Below are 5,864 nucleotides of genomic sequence, written 5' to 3' on the forward strand. Positions count from 1 at the left end.
AATTAGCCCAGACACAGGAGTCGACGAATGCCGTACTGCTGAATAAATGCGTGAGGGTTTCAGACAGGCAATGAAGTGGTTTTGGTCTCAGAAGCCCAGAACCGCAGGGGGATGGCAGAAAATACCCACACGTATCTTCCCAAGATAATGCTAGTAAATGATCCCCCCCGAGACAAACCGTTTTACACACGACAGACTAAAGCTGGCCGTTAGAATCAGAGCATTTCAGTAGCAGAGAAAATCTCAGAGATGATCTTGACCGGTGGTTCTCAAACTCTTGCTTCAGAATCCCATGGAAGGCTTGTTGGAACACGACAGCTGGGCCCAGCCCCCGAGACTGGGATTCGGTGGGGCTCGGGAGGGCCCAAGAATCGGACTGGGAACTATACTTTGAACTACTGACCAATCTATTCGATTTTATTGAGAAGGAATCTGAGCTCATTGGGTTTATCATGCTAATGCTAAGAATTTTTTTTTTTTTAATGGAAGATGTCTAGTGTATCGATATAAAAACTAAAACCTTTCTACCTTTAGTTGCTAAAATATGGTTCTCCATTTTCAGCGATGCTTCAGAATGAAATCTACCTTCACTCATTCCCCTTTACCAGCTATGCCTCCTCCTCTCGCCCCGTCCACCAAGCAAACAAACAACAAACAAACAAAAAACCCACCACTAGTGACAGGGCAGAGTTTAAGTAACGTCTATAAATGCGACAACAGTACCAACTAGATTTTACTGAACTCCTGAATTCTGAATACTGTGCCCACAAATGGATTTGATTTTCAGTTGAAAAATAAAGTTATCTACCCCACCTCAGCAAAGTAGCAAATACTAAAAGATTTGTGAAACTACAAGGCTTTTATAGTGAAAACATTTATGTAACTCAAGTAAGAAGATGCCAGCACTTCTTTATTTAGTCACTCGGAAAGGTTCCTTCCTGACTCTGGACCTTGATTCAATGCTGTTTCCCTCTGCCTAGAAAGCTCTTCCAAATTTTCCTTTTGCTTTAAACTTAAATATGATTTTCTATGTCAATAAACTGGACAACCTAGAAAAAAAGAAAAAAATTCCCAGAAACATATCATCTCCCAAGACTGAATCATGAAGAAACAGAAAATCTGATTACTACTAAGACAGATTACTACTAAGGAGACTGAATCAGGAATCAAAAACCTCTCAACATTCAAAAGCCCAGGACCAGATGGCTTCCGTGTGAAATCCACCAAACATTTGAAGAAGAAATGATACCAATCCCTCTCAAACTCTTCCAAAAACCAGAAGAGGGGGGAACACTTTCAAACTCATTTTACGAGGTCAGCATTGCCCTGCTACCAAAAGCAGACAAAGATACCACAAGAAAAGATAATTACAAAAAACTAACAGTTGATCTACCATGTGATCCAGCAATTCCTCTACTGGATATTTACTCCCAAAACTTGAAAACCCATATCCAAAAAGAGATTTGCACACCAATGTTCACAGCAGCATTATTCACAGTGGCCAGGACATGGAAGCAACGGAAGTGTCCTACGACAGATGATTGGCTAAAGAAGCCGTGGTACATACATACAATGGAATATGACTCAGCCATAAGAGGTGAAATACTGCCATTTGCGATGACATGGATGGACCTCGAGATAATCATGCTAAGTGAAATAAGCCAGACAGAAAAAATTAAAAATCACATGATATCACTTATATATGGGATATAAATCTAAAATCAACAAATGAGCAGGACACACAGAGACTCACGGACATGGACTACAGGCTAGTGGTTAGTACTGGGGTGGGGAAGAGGTAGACGGGGTAAAGAGTTTAGGGGGAGGGTAGAGTAGATCAAATATATGGTAGCTGAAGGAAACCGGACTGTGGGTGGTAAACACACAATAGAATATACAGATGTCAAATGATAATATATACCTGAAAATTATATAATTGTATTAACCAATGTTACCCCAATAAACTTAAAAATTTTTTTAAAAAGAAAAGAAAATTACAGGCCATTATCACGATGGACATAGATGCAAAAATCCTCAACAAAATTTCAGCAAACCAAATTCAGCGGCACATCGAAAGGATCACACACCATGATCAAGTGGGATTTAGTCCGGGAACGTAAGTAAGGATGGTTCAACATCCGCAAATCTGTGACTATGATACGCCGCATTAACAAAAGGAAGGATAAAAGTCATGTGATCATCTTCACAGAGGCGGAAAAAGCAACTGACAAAATTTGACATCCATTTATGATAAAAACTCTCAACAAATTGGAGAAAGAGAGAACATATACCTCAACATAATAAAGGCCGTATATGACAAAACCACAGCTAACATCATACTCAATGGTGAAAACCTGAAAGCTTTTCACCTAAGATCAGGAACGAGACGAAGGCGTCCACTCTCGCCATGTTTACTGAACAGAGTATTGGAAGTCCTAGCCAGGGCAATTAGGCAAGAAAAATAAAAGGCATTCAAATCAAAAAGAAGTAAAACTGTTATTATATGCAGGTGACGTATTATAGACAGAAAACCCCAAAGACTCCACCAAAAAAACCTGTTAGAATAAACAAATTCAGTAGTTTCAGGATATAAAAATCAATATAAAAAAATCCATCATGCTAATACTGAATATAAGAAACAGAAATTTAAAAAATGATCTTATTTACTTAATGATTGTAACAAAAAGAATAAAATACCTACGAATAAATTTAACCAAGGAGTTGAAAGACCCACGTAGACCCAGATTTTAATGAAACAAATGAAAAAGACACAAATAAATGGAAAGATATTCCATGCTCACAGATTGGACGAGTCACTATTTTCTAGATGGCCAATCCACCCAAAGCAATCTACAGATTCAATGCAATCCCTATCAAAATCCCAACGGCATTTTCCACAGAAAGAGAGCAAATAATCCTGAAATTTCTATGGAACCACAAGAGACTGTGAATAGCCAGAGGAAGGCTATTAGTTCTTCTCGAGAAAGAACAAAGCTGGAGGCATCATGTTTCTCCATGACACATTATATTCCAATGTTCTGGTAATCTTCATGCTAATAATTTCAGAATCCAGTCAGGGGGCTAGGTCACTTCTGGACTCCATAGTCCAATATCTAAACACCATCAGAGAGCTCCACGCGGCGGTCCCACAAGGCACCGTCAGCACAAACTCAACTCATTCTATGGCCTCTTAAACTCATTTTCTCCTACACTCCCCATATCTCAGTATCTAGCATCTGTATGTCCTAGGCATCCAAGTTGGAAACCTAGCCATCTTTCTGGACCCTCCTGCCTCTCACTGCTCTCCATCCTCACCGCCACGACTGCAGTATACACATCTACCCTGGACAACTGCCACAGATACCTCGCGTAGTGGTTGTTTCTTGGCCCACCCTACACCCACTTCCTTCTGCGAACCTTCCAGGCTTTCTCTGAGTTCTTCGGAAATGCTATGTACTTTAAGGATTCCCAGGCCTTGCTCGGCCCATAAACTCCTGTAGAGGAGTTTATCACTAAATTACACTCGATGCCCTCCCTCCCACTCTCAACTTTCAACTTGGGAACCTCTAGCTTCCGGGAAGCCTTCCATACATCCAAGTCAGGTTTGGGGACCCTGCCGAAAGCTCTCTCGGCCTATACCACGGTATTTATCTCTCAGCGCTGTTCACAGCTGTTTTCTAGTTTGGTTCATACTTGCTCATAAGCTTCCTTGGGCAGGACTGAGCTGTTTGCCTTCCAATAGCTCATGCGGAAGGCACCAAAATGAGCATTCTTGAATAAGCGAAAGACGGCGTAAAAGAATACATCGGGGTGAATTGCAACTGTTTGCCGTGGCCCCCATCTACCACAAAACACCTTAATATGATTTTCTTCCATAAAAGCCGTTAATACACTGAAGTTACTTCTTTTATATAATTAGGTAGGCCTTCCTTTGAGGACACTGGTGGCAGCCAGATGTCTGTTGCATTGGGTGACTTAGTCTTGCCTGGACAGTAGCCTTCCATATTCGCAGTGACCCGGCTCCCAGCTACCATCGTCTCCTTTGAGCAGTCAGTCAGTGATCTTTTCACAGCGAAAATAAGACACTATAACTTCCGCGCGATGGCCCACAAGGTCCTAGAAGATCTGTAGCCTGTCCCCCACCCCCAGCCCCACTACCAATGATTCTCCCTCTTACCCATTCGGCTCGACTCCGCCGGCCTTCTTTCTTGTAGTTCCTATAAATAGCAAAGGTTATTTTAGCATCCGAGGCTTTGCTCTTTTGAATCTCTCTGCCTGAAAATTCACTCCCTCCCCCCGCCCCCCCTCCTTGTCCTCTACCCGCCCGCCCAGATCTTGGCATGGCCGGCTCCTCCTCGTTCAGATCTCTGCTCAAATGTCACTTCCTCGGAGACCTGTCCTGACTACCTATCTAAATTAGCCAAACTCGATCCCATTATTCCGCCCTGATTTTTTTTTTTCTCATAACCTAGCCCCACTCCGTTAATTTTGTGTTTTTGTCTCCGCTGTTAAAGAGATAGGTCCACGAATGCAAGTAATTGCATCTATCTATCTCTTCATTGTTGTCTCTCTAACGGCTGGTACAGTCGCTGACCAGGAAACATTTCCGAAACGGATAAATGCACTTAGGAAACACGTCCATCTCGCCTGTTTTCCACTCTCTTTCCCCTTTCATTCCCAGGAGTCCGTGAGGGTCGCCATCCTGGTAGGAGAGCCCTCGAAGCGTCACCATCATCCCAAAGACAGTCCTCTCTAGGCGACGCAGCCCAGACCGGCACGTAACGGGGCCTCAGGGATCGAAAGACAAGCCAAGGACCCGGCACTGGCGACTGAACAGCGCCGAGGAACGGCGGGACAAGGCGCCCCCCTCTCGTCGCTTCCTGGGGACCGCCGCCTCCCCCACCTCGAACCCGCGGGCCGGCGTCGCCGTCGGCGGCGCCCACGCCGTCCCCGTCGCGAAGCTCCGCGGCCCCTCCCAGCTACCTGCCGGGGACCCGGCTCCGGACGCTCTGCCTCGGCACCGCCGCCCGAGCGCTCCCCGGCCCCCTCCCGGCCGCCGTAGTTCACGGAGAGTCCAAGCCGGCCCCGCCTCCCGCATGCGCCGAGGCCCCATTCAGCGTGCGGCGTCTCCTAGCAACCGCGTCGAGTCCCTCCGCCGGGGGCGGGGCCTCGGAAGCCACGGCGGGGAAGCCGAGGGGGAAGTGAGCGAGGCCAATCGGCGACGAGTCCCAGACTTGATCGGCACGCCTCCTGCGACTGTCGCGAATGCGCAGGCGGCTTTACGGCAGGCAAGGGGTGGGGGCCGCTCGGGGTGAGGAGGGGAGAAGGAAGCAACCAACCAACCAAGCCGCCCCCACCCCCCGCCCCCACCCACCCCGGACCTGGTTTACGGCTCCGGGCTCAGGCTCCAGTGCGGCCGCTGATTGGCTGCTGAGGGCTTGGTCCCATCCCAGTGACCCCAAAGTGCTGAGGGAGGGGGCGGGGGTGGCCCAGTGCAAAGTGCATCCCGAAAGCCCCCTACCTGGAGCCCCCGCGGCTGGCACTTCGGACCCCGGACGACCCAGGACCTCGTCGCCCCGAGACCTCCCGTGTCCCCCCCTCGCCCCCCCCACCCGGTGCTGGGAGCCTCCGGCCCGGAGCGCGGCAGCCCCCTGCTCCGAGCCCGCAGCCCCGGACGGCCCCCCCACCCCCCCGCTCCGAGCCGGGACTTCCTCCCTGCACCCCTGCCCGGAGGCTGCCCGGCGGCCAGCCCCGACGCCCGCGTCTGCTCGGCCGTCTGGGTGCTCGCCGGGCTGGGGCCGTGAGGCAGCGAGGAGGCTCGGGAACACCCGTGGCCGGCCCTGCCCGGGGCGCTTCTTCAATGG

At 48.5% G+C, this 5,864-nt stretch overlaps 1 protein-coding gene across 15 annotated transcripts in view; it reads right to left on the minus strand.

Moving 5' to 3' along the window:
• Positions 1-5,087, minus strand: part of LINS1 (lines homolog 1) — a 19,966-nt gene extending 14,879 nt beyond the window's left edge. For 8 of the 15 annotated variants that reach the window (XR_002779668.1, XM_011357297.2, XM_023529001.1 and 5 more), the window contains exons 1-2: positions 4,904-5,071; positions 4,178-4,217 (exon numbers count right to left, since the gene is read on the minus strand). The gene's annotated coding sequence lies outside the window, so the exon portion shown is untranslated. The other 7 variants (XM_011357298.2, XM_023529003.1, XM_023528998.1 and 4 more) reach the window with 2 other exon arrangements.
• Between the last annotated feature and the right edge of the window lie 777 nt (positions 5,088-5,864).

Source organism: Pteropus vampyrus, unplaced genomic scaffold, assembly GCF_000151845.1.
Source record: "Pteropus vampyrus isolate Shadow unplaced genomic scaffold, Pvam_2.0 Scaffold34, whole genome shotgun sequence".
In the NCBI taxonomy this organism is placed as follows: Eukaryota; Metazoa; Chordata; class Mammalia; order Chiroptera; family Pteropodidae; genus Pteropus; species Pteropus vampyrus.